Source organism: Phasianus colchicus, chromosome 7 (genome assembly GCF_987193195.1).
Source record: "Phasianus colchicus chromosome 7, bPhaCol1.hap1.1, whole genome shotgun sequence".
Classification (NCBI taxonomy): Eukaryota; Metazoa; Chordata; class Aves; order Galliformes; family Phasianidae; genus Phasianus; species Phasianus colchicus.
This window is the reverse complement of record NC_143442.1, coordinates 2,350,273-2,364,314: the sequence shown is the minus strand read 5'-3', so window position 1 is coordinate 2,364,314 and position 14,042 is coordinate 2,350,273. Positions and strand designations below refer to the sequence as shown.

The 14,042-nt window shown below is 41.3% G+C and overlaps 1 protein-coding gene across 12 annotated transcripts in view; it reads left to right on the top strand.

Moving 5' to 3' along the window:
- MBD5 (methyl-CpG binding domain protein 5) overlaps window positions 1–14,042 on the top strand; it is a 128,114-nt gene that overhangs the window by 350 nt on the left and 113,722 nt on the right. The window contains exon 1 of one of the 12 annotated variants that reach the window (XM_090143475.1): window positions 1–7,649. The exons of the other annotated variants lie outside the window; for them this stretch is intronic. The gene's annotated coding sequence lies outside the window, so the exon portion shown is untranslated. The remainder of the gene's footprint in view (window positions 7,650–14,042) is intronic. 12 annotated transcript variants of the gene reach the window in all.

The following is a 14,042-nucleotide window of genomic DNA, read 5'->3' as shown; positions in this document are numbered from 1 at the left end:
TCGGAGGGCGGAGCGGTTTGTGGAGAGTCCTGGTTGGGGAGCGGGGTGTGGGGGGGTCGGAGCTGCGTGAGGGTTCGGTGCCGGGTTTTGGCTTGGTCCAGCCGTAGGCCCCGGTCATACAAAGACTTGTTTGCCCGCTGAAGTTGGAGAGCCGGGTTCGGGGCGCACGCGGGAGGTTCCCCGGGTCGGGAGGTGCCTCGGAGCTCCGGGGTTCGGGTGGTCAGCGGCTGCCTTCGGTCCGGAGTTGGCTGAGGTTGGGATCTGCCTGCCCGCATAAGGCCGGAGCTCCGTCAGCAGCCACAGCCGTGGTGGTCAGCAGGGCTGCAGGCTCAACCGACGGCTTCCTGCTAATTAAAGGAAAGCTACGTGTCAAAACGCCTAGAATACATACGGCGTAAGGGGATAAGCTACTTGCTGAGTCGAAGTATACGTTGGCACAAGCCTTCCAGAGGTTAAAAAGAATCCAGAAGTCGGAGTTGAGATATTGATACGTAGCTGATGTAAGAGCCCGCTCTATAAGCGGGATGTTTGCTGTCGTCTGCTTCTTTCTGGAGCTTAATTACGCTCTTTGTAATCTTAAAAAGGCAGCCGGAGCGTGTGCTGAGCCACGAAGTAGGCCGTGAGGATGTGTTTCATTGGGGCATGGCAGCTAAATGGAGGTCAGTGTCGGGCGTGTGTTGCCTCTGCCTCGTGCTGGAAGGGTACCCACAAGAAAGGGCTCGCCCGTGGGTGCTTTGGGATCTCCAGTTTCTAATTTGGAGCGGCGGTTTTTTGTGACCGAGCTGGAAAGAGTTTGAGAAAGGAGTAATTAGATTGGGTGAAAAGAATGGGAGATATGTACGTTTGGTCCGATAACTTAAAGATGTCATGAAGAAGACTTGAAGGTAGCAGCCATAACTCTAGTTCTTCCTAATAGTTTGCCTCCAGTTTTCCATTAGCTTGTGGAAATGAGATACTTTTGGTTTTAAACACGCGAAAAACTTTGACAAAGTGATCATCGTCTTCATAGCTTGTGAGAATCATCTTCAGACCCAGCTGATACATGTATAAAAGCTCATTCTTTAAATACATTATTCTTCTTTTAGTTAGCTTACTGCGTGCAAGGACTGGACAGCAGAAGACTGTCCAGGAATAGAGGACTCTAGGACCCTGCACATAGCAGGGGGTTGAAACTAGATGATCATTGTGGTCCTTTTCAACCCAGGCCATTCTATGATATTATGACTCTGTTTCATGACAGTGCTCTGTTTTTCAGCCTGAGATACCACTGATGTACTCTTATTTCTGTGTAGAAACCTCAGGATTATGCTCCCTGTGTTTGTGGAGCCGCAGATCTGCCTGCAACTTCTATGGCCTACAGCTGATGAGATGTATTATTTATCATAAAGATTAACACTTCTATTTCTGTGTGTTGTAACGATGAAGATGGACGGGATTTGACCTGGTTGCTCAGTAAAACGCCCTAACAGAATTCTAAAACTGGGTAGAACAACCCATAGCATTCTCTGATTGTGAACCTTAGAGATGGAATTGCTGGCAGAACTTCATTTCCGTAGGCCTCTGGTTCCTGCAGCCATGTCTGTGCTGAATGGACAGCCGCTGCTTGGGGGATTAGATAGGAACAGTCCTGAGGAAGAATTTGTGGGGCTGAGGCTCTGAACGAGTGTGCTTGTGTTGTGCCAGAGGTAATTCCTGTGTTTCCAAAGCAGTGCTTCATACTGAGGGGTCTAAGGCTGGTTTGGGTTGTCTGGCAGCTATCACAGAGACCTCTTAGGAACTGGAAGAACTGAATCTATTGGCTTATTTTACTGCAGGCTGCTAGTTATCAACAGCTATAACGGAGAAGCAGTGTAGCTTTTGGCTTTTTTAATTTCTTTATGCTGCTGTTATGAGAAGGTATTTACAAATATTTGTTGTTTCCAGGAGAACTGTGGGCATATATTTCAACTACTAATCTGAGCAAAAACTTCTGTGATTTCTCTATTTTACGTATTCCAGGTTAGCGGCTGCCCAGGCTGGCAGTCTGAGAGGTTGCTCTGAATTAGCAGGAAACCTATGGCATCAAGATGTAGGCTGTGCTAGTTGTAAAGGTTCTGAATGTGCCAGGCTTGTATCTGTCCTTTAGCAGTACGTCTTCCCTTGAAGTTTGTTGTCATGCTGCCCGTTGTAGTTGACTATGCTCATTTGTATTTAGTCGAGTTAAGCAGATGTTTAAAGAGAACCTTCTTTACGATGGAGGACTTTCAGTAATTTAATTTTTCTCTGCTTATAATCCCTTCATTCTTTGGATCTGGAGGGATCAGTCTTTCTGTTCCTTTTAAAAAGCACTGAAGATGTTGGTATAAGCAACACTCCTCTCAAAAACAGAATGCCTTGTTTTACGTCAGGGTTTATTTGACTCAATTTGTCTGTAGGTTATTTTCTCCCCTATTGTTACTCATGGCAATTGTTTGCATCTGGAAGGTCTGCACCTTGACTGCAGTCCACAACTACAGCATCCATTTCTGAGGCAGCAGTGAGCCTCCAACATGGATGGATGCTCCTAATGGAAGGGAGCATGCCGTGTGGGTGGCCCCCCATGTCCGAATGCAGCCCTGCTGCTCCCTGCCTCTTCCCAGGCTTTAAGAGGTCCCATGCCCACAGCAAGAGGAGGATCTCAACTCTATCTAGGTGGTTCAGGTCACAAGTTTTAGAAGTGGCTAAGCTTCCTTTTCAGAAGTGCTATTAAAACTTTTAGAAAGCAAGGAGTGGTTCTGCTGCTATGTTTGGGTTTGTTATGTTGGTTTGGGGCTTGGTTGGTTGGTTTGGTTTGGTTTAAGGACCTTATATTTCTTTCTCTTTTATCCCGGTGGAAGTGAATATCAGTGTTACCATTGATCTCAGTAAGAAAAAGATACAGGATGCATTTTTGAATGAACTTTTGTCGTTAAGGACTTTGGTTTTGAGAGTGTTTGAAACCACAGACTTTCGCTGACTTTTCATTGTAATCATTTCTGGAACTTTTCATTGTAATTGTTTCTGGTGGCATGATGCTGCTCAGTCAGTTTCAGGTAGGCCTGCACAAGAACCGAAGCCTGGATTTGAAATAAAATACTGGAAAATCATTGGAGACAAGTCAACTGTTAAAACCTCCTGAAAGCTGTGGAACTACAGTTAAATCAAGTGGGACGCTTACAAAGAGCAGCAGTTCAGAAATTAAGCAGTGCAGACTCCTTTCAGCTCTCCAAACTCAGAGTTCTTTATCGCTGTGGCTGCTATTCTTGATGAATTGTCTAGAAAGGGGGCTCACACTTAAAAGAATTATAAAATCAATTTAAAATTTGTCAAAACCATATCAAATACAAAATTATAGCTTGTGATTTATCTGTGCATATCTGTGTCCTACTATGTACATGGATACATATGCATATATGTTCAGCTACATACACAAATGTCTGCGTGTACGTGCAGGAATATATAAAAGAGGTGTGAAAAGTAGATGTGCTTTAAAGCAGTGCTTAAAATGAAGCAATTGTGTGGCTCTACAGATTTGTCTTTGGAGTTGTACCTCTGAGTTGTTGATTTGATCAGGCACACAGCAGTAGGAATCAGTCATTACCATGAGATGGCTATTCATAGACCTTTGTGAGACGACTTGATCAGCTCAGTTTGTCTGCAGCTTGACAGATGTTCCCAGTGCAGAATTGTCCCTTCCCTCCTGCCCTTCCTGTGGGAATGGCCGTAGAGCAAACCATGGCTTTGAGTGCCTTGTTCTTCTCCAGATGTTGGAGCTGAGGAACGTTGTAGGGGTGATACAGAGAGCTGGTGATACGTGAGGGTTGTTTGTCACTTTGCTGTTATCACTGTGTGTTTCTTCTGAAGCCCTCTGTTTCGAGAGATTGAAGTTTACTTAAAGAATGAAAGTGTTACAAGGACTGGAAATTTGTTGGGGTTTCTAATAAGCTCCTTTATTAAAGAAAGAATAAAGAGTTTTGTTCATCCGTTAAATTTTTCAATGTGCTTTTTTCATGTCTCTTATTTTTCTTTTACAAGAGATATTTCATAATAAAGCAAGCAGCTCTTTATCAATTATTTCCCCACAATGGCTGGTAGCTAGGACCAGTACAAGCAATATGTTAATTACATAATTCCCATCTATGGTGAAGGTGAAGTCCAGGATTTAAATGTGTGTATTCTCTTCACTTGAGATTAATCTACATTTTCAATGATATTAAATCCAAATTTATTTTGTTACTTAACGGAAGGAAGAGTGGTCTCAAATGTAAACAGCATCTTAAATCTGAGGCCCTTGGTTTGCCCAATCAGTAGCATGGCCACACTAAGAAATATCTCTGTGTCAGGGAACCAGAACAGTTGTCAATTGTTTGCCCAGCAAATCCAGTTGGATCAAATGGTGAAATTCTCAACGTTCAGATAACAAGAGGCTTGCAATCATGTTGCCTTGTACCCTGCTACCAAAGGGAGCAAACGCAGCCTAACGTAGGAGAGAAGTAAAAATCAGCCAAGGAAAAGGTAGACGTACGTAAGACAGATAGTTTGATTTTTCCATTTGGTCTGCCTGGTGTTTCAAAAACTTCACATCAGATTTCAGTTTAGCAATTTTTGAGATTTTATTTTTAAGCTCTGGTAGATCTTTGCTGATGCATTATTTAAGGTTGTCTCTTGAAGCCTACTAAGATCTTCATTTAATTGTGTAAAACGTTTTTTTGGTATTCAATCTTCAAGCTTTTACCCATATACCTAACCTGTATTTTTGTACACACATATATATACACACACATGCAGGCATATGCATGCAGATATATATTTATACATACACATAAATTCACCTATACACTTCTATATATCATTAGCCCACTAAAATTTGCTGTCTTGTAGTGGGACTCAGCTGGCACTGGTTTATATTTTAATTGTGCACCCAAACTACTTGTAAGTTGTGGGGGAGGGAGGCTGTTTTTTTTTTTCTTGACTTTTAACACTTTGATGCAATGAACACTGATGTGTTTATTTACTTTTCTTGTATATACATGCTGTTGGCTTGGGGTAAATTTTTTTTTATATGTGTAGAAGAGAACCACGTACGTGTGTTTTTTTTCTGGATGAGTATGCAGTCTTTAGATGAGAAGACGACTTTTGTTAAAAATCTAGATTTTTACAGCAGAGTTTTCTTTTTCCTGGGTTATGGGCCTTCTAAGCTCCATGAGGAAGAAGCTTGGCTGAGGCAGGTTATTAGAAGGCTCAGGTGCATGAGGTGGATGTGTTGGGACAAATGTGATGCAATGCATTTTAGCTAGGTTGTTCTCCAGCATGGCTACTTGGAATGGGAAATGGTAACGTCTTCTGGTAGTTGAATGGTCAGTAACATTTTTATAAATGCATTTTGAGGCATTAGAGCTTTTGAAAAATACTGTTCCATTTTGCAGCCATTTGTTTTGGAATATTCTGCCTTTTCGTTTTTTTTCTCCAACGCTGGTAGCCCCATTTGGAGACTTAAGTCATTTTCCCTAGCAGACTCCCATTCATGCTATCTCAGGTAAGATTTGTTTGGTTTTTTTTTAAAGATGCTGTTTCCAAATGTTTTTCCTCCTTTGCCATTTTGTCACACAGGAGTCGTTGCCGAAGGATTTCTTGGCCAGTTTAGAAGCTGTAATCTAGTTAAAAGGTTTGTTTATGCTTCCCATCGCTGCACTGCTGCTGGTATTGGAGCGCGGGCCGGAGCCAGGCAGCTCACTGTTTACAACATCCCAACTTCAATTAAAGCTGCAGCCTTCGCTTTGCTAAATAGCAGTATGGTCATGGCAGCTGCAAATAATTGCCAGGAACAGTAGAAATAGTCCGGTAGCTTAAGATTACTCTTTTTCTTGGTATATTCTTCTGAACATTTTTACTTGTTGTTCTTTTCACATTTGGAGCCTTGCATACATTTTCAGGTTCAGAAATGCTTTGCGCTTTGAAACAAAAACGCCTATGAAAGACTCAAGTCTATAGGTGGGACTGGACCTTTCCAAGGCAAAACAGTAATTGATTTCAATGGGAGTTTGTCCTAAATAAGCTCAGTGGGATATGTTCCTCTCTGCTGAAGCAGGTATCGAAATGCTTCTGCCATAAGTGCAGCACTGGCTGCTGTCTGAATTCAAAGCCCCACTGTCTTTTCTCTGCTAAGATAATGTAAATGTTTCAGGCTGTGAAGTCTCACCTTCTCAGGATAGCATCGATGGGCTGTATTTAATGGAAAGCAACTCAGGGGTTTGATTTCTGCTTTTTTGATTTGTGAACTAATAGCATAGATTTCACTTAATCCTTGGAACTTCGGGCTGGTGTTTGTGTTTAGGGATTATGTGTTTAAAAATACGTGAATTGTCGGAGCCTTTTAAAACCCGGATGGCTTTCCTTGCAGCCTGCCTTGGTGGTGTTAGCAGTGTGTGTGTGTGTGTGTGTGTGTCTGTGAGCCATCTGAACCACAGCAGCCTGCCATATCTGGCCTGCAGGCTATTGGTTCCTCACCTCTGTTTTAAAATTAGTAAAATCATTTGCAGCGTGATTCATTTCTAAAAATTACTTGTCCATCTGTGCCGAGCGTACTATCTATAAAGTTGCAGTGCTCACTGTGGTGGTGTGGATGTTTTTTCCTGAAAGCTGGGTTATTGCTCGTAACATCTTTGTTGGGGCTCTTGTAACTTGGCTGGAGCACGATGCTATTCTTTAATAATACCCCAAATTATATACAATACCCCCCCCTCAAGTCTATTTTACCAGTATAGTTCTTCATTTATTGATATTTTATGATTAAAATCCTATACATTAAATAATTTCATCAGGGAAAAACATAAATGTTTTGTTTGCACTCATGTCAGTGCTCAGAACGACGTAACAGCAACTTCAGTGGGTGCAGCATCGAGCCCTAAACATGAGGTTTTCATGAATTCTGACTTCATTGAAGGAACTGGGGGGACGAGTGCTTCTAACCAGATAATGGCCACCTGTGCTGGTTGTTAGGTGACTGCTTAATCAGCTGAGATGCGGATTCCAAGTGGATCACCTTACGTATTTAGCTTTCTTCCCATGCTGGTGGGTTTTGCTAGTCTTCTTCCCATGCTCCTTTTATTTACGTATTTATTTTTCAAATCAACTTCACAGTTATTATTCATAACTGAATCAGTCTTGACCATCTTTTACACAACGCAGAACTCATTATCTGGTGTAAGAGTTCTGCTGAGAATCTCCAGCCACACGGTGAAGTTGGACTTGAAGAACATATTTCTGGACTGAAAAATAAACAGCGCATTAAAAATCACCTTTAAGGATTTTTTTAAAAAGTAAAAAAAAAAAAAATAATAATCTTGAAATTACTTTGTGCTGATGAATGTATTTCAGTGCATGGGACCTACGTAACTTTTCTTCCTCAATAGTTATCAACGCAATAACTTATATCAGAAAATGAACACATACATTTTCTCTACCATTTCTTTTCTTACCCGAAAGCAATTAATCTGATTTCTCCGAATATTGATCTACAGTGTATGAAAAGAAGTTTAACATTTTTTTTTCTTTCTTCATAATTTCTGCCTTTGACAGAACAGCCTGAAACCCATTTATCCTGTGGTGCACTTGTGGGAAATTTAACAAATTTTAACAACGCAGTATGAAAGGTATTAATATTCAGCTTCTGCTAATTATTGCAAATAATTATAGTACTAGTAACTATATATGTAGAACACTTCTGAGCTTCTATTATGGAAAAATGAAGCAATATTTTTTAGTTACTGTTTTGGTAGAAGTAATCAAAATTCATATGTAGAATAACAAACTTTTTCATGTAATGGTGGTGATTGTAAAATGTGTCATTGCTAACTGCTGGTGAACCTTAAACTGGAGGCATCTTAAAGCATCTCCAGTTATCAGTGTCTTGGAAAAAGAGCTCTTTAATGTTTCTCAAGCTTCTGTTTAATGTTCTAATGTAAGGTCTGAAAAAAGGCCTGTTGGTGTGTGTGCTAGAGGTTTCACAGGCAGGTGGTATTTTAGGATTAGGTTATACAGACGCTTACTTCCATCAAAAATTTGCAAATAATTACTACTTTTTTAATCTCCATGCTAATCCTGTCCAGCACAATCCACAATTATGCTGTCCCCAAACTGCACAGACCTTCCTGCTGCTTGCTTTACTTGCACGCTGCGTTTCTCCCATATTGGAGTCCCCAAGCACTTACTGGCTGTTTGTTGCTGTAAGACATGGAGTTTGACACTCAACATGGCAGCACCAAGTTTGGAATGCCTCAAGTAAGCATTGCCAAGTAGAGGTATGTTGCTTTTTGTGCAAACAACCAGCAGTAAAGCCGCCTTCAGCAGAGGAGCTGGCTTCTTTGAGCAGTGAGGTGCTGTGCACAGATGAGTCCCTGTTGTCCAAGTATGAAGCCCTGGCTTGTACTTTCACACGGCATCAACCAGAAAGTGCTGCTGAGGCCCACTCTTCACTTAAGAAAGAGTCACAAGGTGGTTTGGTCACGAAAAGAAAAATAGAATATGCATAAAAGTGCTATCAGGCTTATAAATAAATAAATGCATAATATTTGTACTAGACTTGGAAGAGCTGTTGGTTGGTACGTCCAGCTCATCAGACAGGTGTGGGCAACAAGCCGTGCTGTTTTCAAATGGTAACTACTCTCAATAGAAGTGCTCCAATATTGTGATTTTTGACCCAGATGATTAAGCTTCCACCAGGGAAGGAAGTCTCTAAGCAACTGAAGGCGTGACTTGAGGTCGGCTTTGTCGTCGTTGTCCTGCTTCAGTCCCACCGTGCAGCTGAGCATTCCACATCTGGGTGGTGGGGAAGCATTGGAGAACTGTGCGCTTCCCCAGATGAGCAGCTCGCCCTCACAAAGCCCTACATGTTTAAGTTTTCATGAGGAAAAGCATCCCTTCATTGTTTTCTGAGCAGGGTGACTGGAATGCTCAGCATACCTTCCCTGGCTCTCCGTTAGTTTGTTTACTTTGACTGCATTCGTTCTCATTCGTCTCCTATACAGACAGTTCTAATCCACTACTGTACATGCAAGTTGCTTTTGTTAGTTCTTTGTGAACCTCCCCATGTTTTTTTCCAACATCAGTTGACCAAAAGTAAGCACAGTATTCCTAGCAAGGGGAAGCCGCTGATTTATGTGGATTATTATAATCCAACATCACGCAAGCAAAATCAAAAAATAGTTTGACTACCTAATGATTCAGAAATGCAGAAGTGTTGCCAACAATTTTAGCATTTGTTAGCTTTGCACTTGAGCAAATGCATTCTGGTAGAGAATTTAACTTCTTATTTTTTAACTCTTGTCTTCAGACTTTGCAGACTGTGAATTTATTTCACAGAAACAGGAGTGTCTTACAATTAACAGAAAGATGAAAGCTACTTTTAAAATTGTTTCCATTTGTCTTTTCAGGTTAATGTTTCTAGACGTACACAGGGACAGTTTTCTGTCAGTTACAGGCAAAGGTTTTTTATTGAATAGGAGCCTTAAGAAGATGTACAGCGTCTCCTGGTTGAGATAATAGTCTGAAGTACGGCTTATGCCATAGGAAATAAGTTTGATGTTTCTTAGGGAGGAAATAAGCATCTCTTAAATAACATCAGTTTCTGTGTGTTATGGGCGCTTTAGTATTTCACAGAAACGGGACTAAACATTTTTGAGGAGCCTGAGCAGAAGAAGGAACCAGATGTGTTGATTCTGTAAGCTTTAAACAATCTGCGTTTAAGGAGTTATTTTCTGATCCCTTTGAATTCAGTGGCTGAGTGCTTTGTGTGCCTCTTCTGGACGGTGTCTTTCTGTGCACTTGTCAATCCTACTGGAGCCTTGGTGTTACTGTAATGTAGAATAATAGTAATAATGAGGGATTTTTTTCCTTCTGTGAAAATGATTTTGGACTTAATACAGTGGAATGGTTTAAAATAGTTTGGCAAAGAATAAGAAAAGAGAAGTGGTAATTTAGGGTGAACAGAAGAAGAGATTTCTAATGAGACAAACTTGGTTTCTAATGCGAGAAACTTGATTTCTAAATCTAATTTCCATTGGACAGCTTAAATTCCAATTGCTGATGCTGTTCTGTGTTAGCTTCTTAGTGTTTGTGTTGGCTGGAAGGGAATGTCTTTGAACTTACAAGAACTTAATTTTTTCATCCTTTATTTTCCTGTTCAAGACTTAACAAGAAAAAAAAAAAAGAAACAACTTTCCTAAAATACTTAAATTTGTTTTTCTCTAAACTACAACAGCTGCACAACTTCCTTATAAATAACTATTTTGATAGAATTCTGCCAAAAAAACATGAAAAAGGGATTTGTTCAATCAGCTGAAATGAAACGATCTGCAGAGCGGCAGCAAGTTATGTACTTTCCCCGTGGTTCAGCATCTGATGAATAACATGTTAATAGATGTGTTCTAAGTTAGCAAACCAGACTTAAGAGAATTTTTAATTTAGATTTGGTATAGCAATATGCTGGTCGATTGACTGTTTGACTTGAGATAGATGCGGGGGTGGGTGGATCCACCAAAGTGATAACGCCTGTTCTGCAGGAGAAGTAAATGCACGCTCAGCAGCTGGATTAGCCTGCACTGAGCCTCTCGTTAGATGTTTTTCTCACCACTGTAAAATGCAAAATTTTAGAATCAGGCTTAATTGTTCTGGATTAAAGCAAGGCAAATAAACTTCTGCGACATGGAGATTTTGAATATTCAAGAGTAGTGATCTCATTTTTGTTTACCAACAGGAGAGTGCTACGTTGCTTTTACTTGTACCACCACTTTTTTCTTTATTTTAAAGTAGAAAGTTGTTTCTACGCAGGAAAGTAACACTCATATCTTCTTTGATCTATTCTTTTTCCGATGTATTTTTGTGTTTTGCCCTTTTTTTTTCATATTGCTGTGATTCAATGCTACCATTTTAATACTGGTTTGTTGCTTAAGCTTTAATAATGTTTTCCATAATAAAACTTTAGAATGATGTCTGAACGCAAAGCTGTGTTGCTGTATTGGAGATGATTCCCTTCCTAAATTTGAATAGCATATATTTGCACAGATACATCTGTGGGGTTTTTTGTTTGTTTATTTGTTTTGGAGACTACTTCACTTGTCAGTATTATCCAATGGGAGCTCTTTCCCATCCAAAACTGGCTGAGACCTGCACATCTCTGTGAGGTGAGTTTATGTCCAGCACAGGAGCGTGGCACGTTTTCCTCTGTGCAGCAGATACAGAAATTTGTGACTTGGGCAAAACACTTTCCTCATTTCTGTAATTTCTATAGAGATTTGTGTGTTTAGTTCTAAAAGTCTTTTTCATAAATATAGCTATGGAATACCTAAGGCTATTCAGCTCATCTCTTCAAGGCTTCAAGGGCAGAGGATTCTTTCTTTTTTTGATTAAATTTTTGAGAAGGGAAGCTGTCAGAACTAACTTTATAGTTTTTCCTTTGTTGAATTGACACTATAAAATTTTATTTTAGCGGATTTGATAAAAGAAGGAAGAAAAGGATAGACTACAAGTAGGGCACAGAAGAAAGTTGTAGGTTATGAAATATTTTCAGGGAGGAAAGGAAGTAGTTTGGTGTGCTTGCGGAGTTTCCTGTGTCAGCATTTGAGAAGCCTGGAAGAGATTATCTTCAGCCAACAGTAGGTAACTGAGGACAGGATGTGGAGGGAGGCTGAACTACCAGCACAAAGGGAAGGCAGACATTCGCCTGTTTCAGAGCTGGGTTTGCTTTAGATGTCCTCTTGATCTTCTGTTCTTGAGCTGGGAGTTTGGAGCGCTCTGATTAAAAACTGAATGCTCCTGTCTTGAAATAGGCATTCTAATAGGCTTTTAGCTGTTTTCTTTCTTTTTCGGAGTGAATTTGTTGTTACGGAGAAATGATAGCAACTTAACAGATAAATTGGAGCAATTAAACACTTGTTTGTGTTATGGGGCTGGCTTTCTACCCTGTGTTGCTTTCCACATCCGTGTTTGTTTTATGGAGAGAATTTGCAGCTCTCTGGAATGCATGGGCAGTACTCATAGAATTAGTTAGGGGTCAGCTGGCCAAGAGGGTTTCTGAAGTGATGCCTGCTTGCTTCTCCCCAGCAGGTGAGCTGCTCCCTGGGCACGCACATTGCTCCCTGCTGTCTCAGCTCTGTGCCCTCCCAGACTTTTCTCTGCCTGTCCAACAGCAAAGCTGTCCATTTGTCATCAGCATTTAAAAAAAAAAAACAAACACACGTATATAGTCATCCTCCCAGCCTTGTGGACTGGTAATGCTTCTGGAACGTGTGCTGGAGACAGTGGGGTGTGTTCGTGTTGAAGAGTGGAGCAGGTGGAGCCAGATACGCCGTGCTGAAGCCATCGAGTCTGAGATCAGTCATGCCAGTGCCAGTTGAGACTTGTGTTGGGCTTGCTTGTATCGTGAGCATTATCCTTTACTCAGGTGCCATTCTCACAGAAAACTGACTTGTTGTTTTAGGTTCAGAGGATTGACTTGGCTAGGTACTTGACTTGTACTGGCCCTCTGTGATAACAAGGATCAGTACAGCATATTATTATGTTACTGAACACGCCTAAAGATTGACAGAACTGTGAACGTGTAAGGAGACCAACACCTTAACAGTGCTGTGACCCAGATGTGTGCGTAGCTGCATCTTGCATCTGTGCTTTGTTGTTGCTGACTTTCCAAACTCATGACTGCCGTAGCCAGTCTGCACATTGATGTGCACTCTGTTAAAGAGTATGTTTCTCCTCCTTCAGTCCAGTTGCGTGATTGTTTGCCATCACCTTTTCTAGGCTCTGCTACAGCAGATTCAGTGAGCTTCTTTGCTTATGCCTCTTTCTTGGCAGGGCCAAACTCTGGTTCTGCCTCTGTTGGATGAGTAGTGCCTGCTTGGTGCTGAGCTCCTGTTTCAGAAGGCTGCAGCCTGAGAGTCACTGAGGGTTCAGGAGCTCTTCCCACCTCTGACTCGTTGAAGGTGCACACTGCCCTCAGAGAGGAGTTGTTACATCAGGCCCAAGAAGTGGGTTGCATGCAGCAGCTGCTGTAGTATCTACATCTGCCTTCTGATGCAAGGTAAATACAAGGAGGTGGAATACATAAATACGAATACGTGAGATACTTGAGAGCTTCTGTAAGGCTAGCTGATCATACGTGGAACTTCTCTGGTGGTGAACAAGGTCTCATTTCACTTGCTAGATGAATAGCAAGTACTACAACAGTCCACCCAAAACCAGGTGGACGTTACCCAAACTGCAAGAGTTTGGAGATTGGGCTTTCTTTATTAGGAACTTGTTTCTGCAGTCATGGAGTTGCTTTCAGTACCTCACATATACTGTGCAGCTACTGGCAAATGAAGAGCACAACACGTGCATCTGAAGTGATAACTGGCTTTGGAGAGGATGGCTTTCACTGATTTAATTGAGTGCATTCATGGAGGCTCAGTTGTGAAGATTGCTGACTGGTAGTGCAGGTCTTCGCTAGCCATATTGACTCTCTTCCAGTAATAAATGTAACGAGTTTTGCATTGGTAAAGTATACACTTTCACACAGGTGAGGAGCTCTCATTTATTTAGGCAGTGAAGGGCTTATACTTTGTGAGCAGCATAATTTTTCAGAGGAATATTCCGTTGTCATTACGCACTTGGCACTTAAATGATGACCTTAGAGTCCCTCATATGGTCATGTTTAAATCACAGAGTTAGCAGCTCTAGGATGAGGAGCATTCTGTGCCTCGAGACAAAACCACAGCCATTTGAATGGCATCATCAAGACAGTGTGGATCAGTGATGGTGGTGTGCAGACTTGCAATGTAGTCTGCAGTGGGTGCAGCTGCGTGCAGGTACATTTCATTCAGTCCCAGCATGGGGCAGGTCCAGGTGAGCCAGTGTGTTGTTGTCTTTGCTTTGCATGAAGCTCTAGGTACTGAAAATCCATTGCCATGATGAGAAAGAGAATGTGCTTTTCTCTTGTTGATTTATTTTTATAGGTATTATAGGGTCTGGTATTGCAGACTCTTTGGTAACAATGCTAAAAGTTTGGATACAGT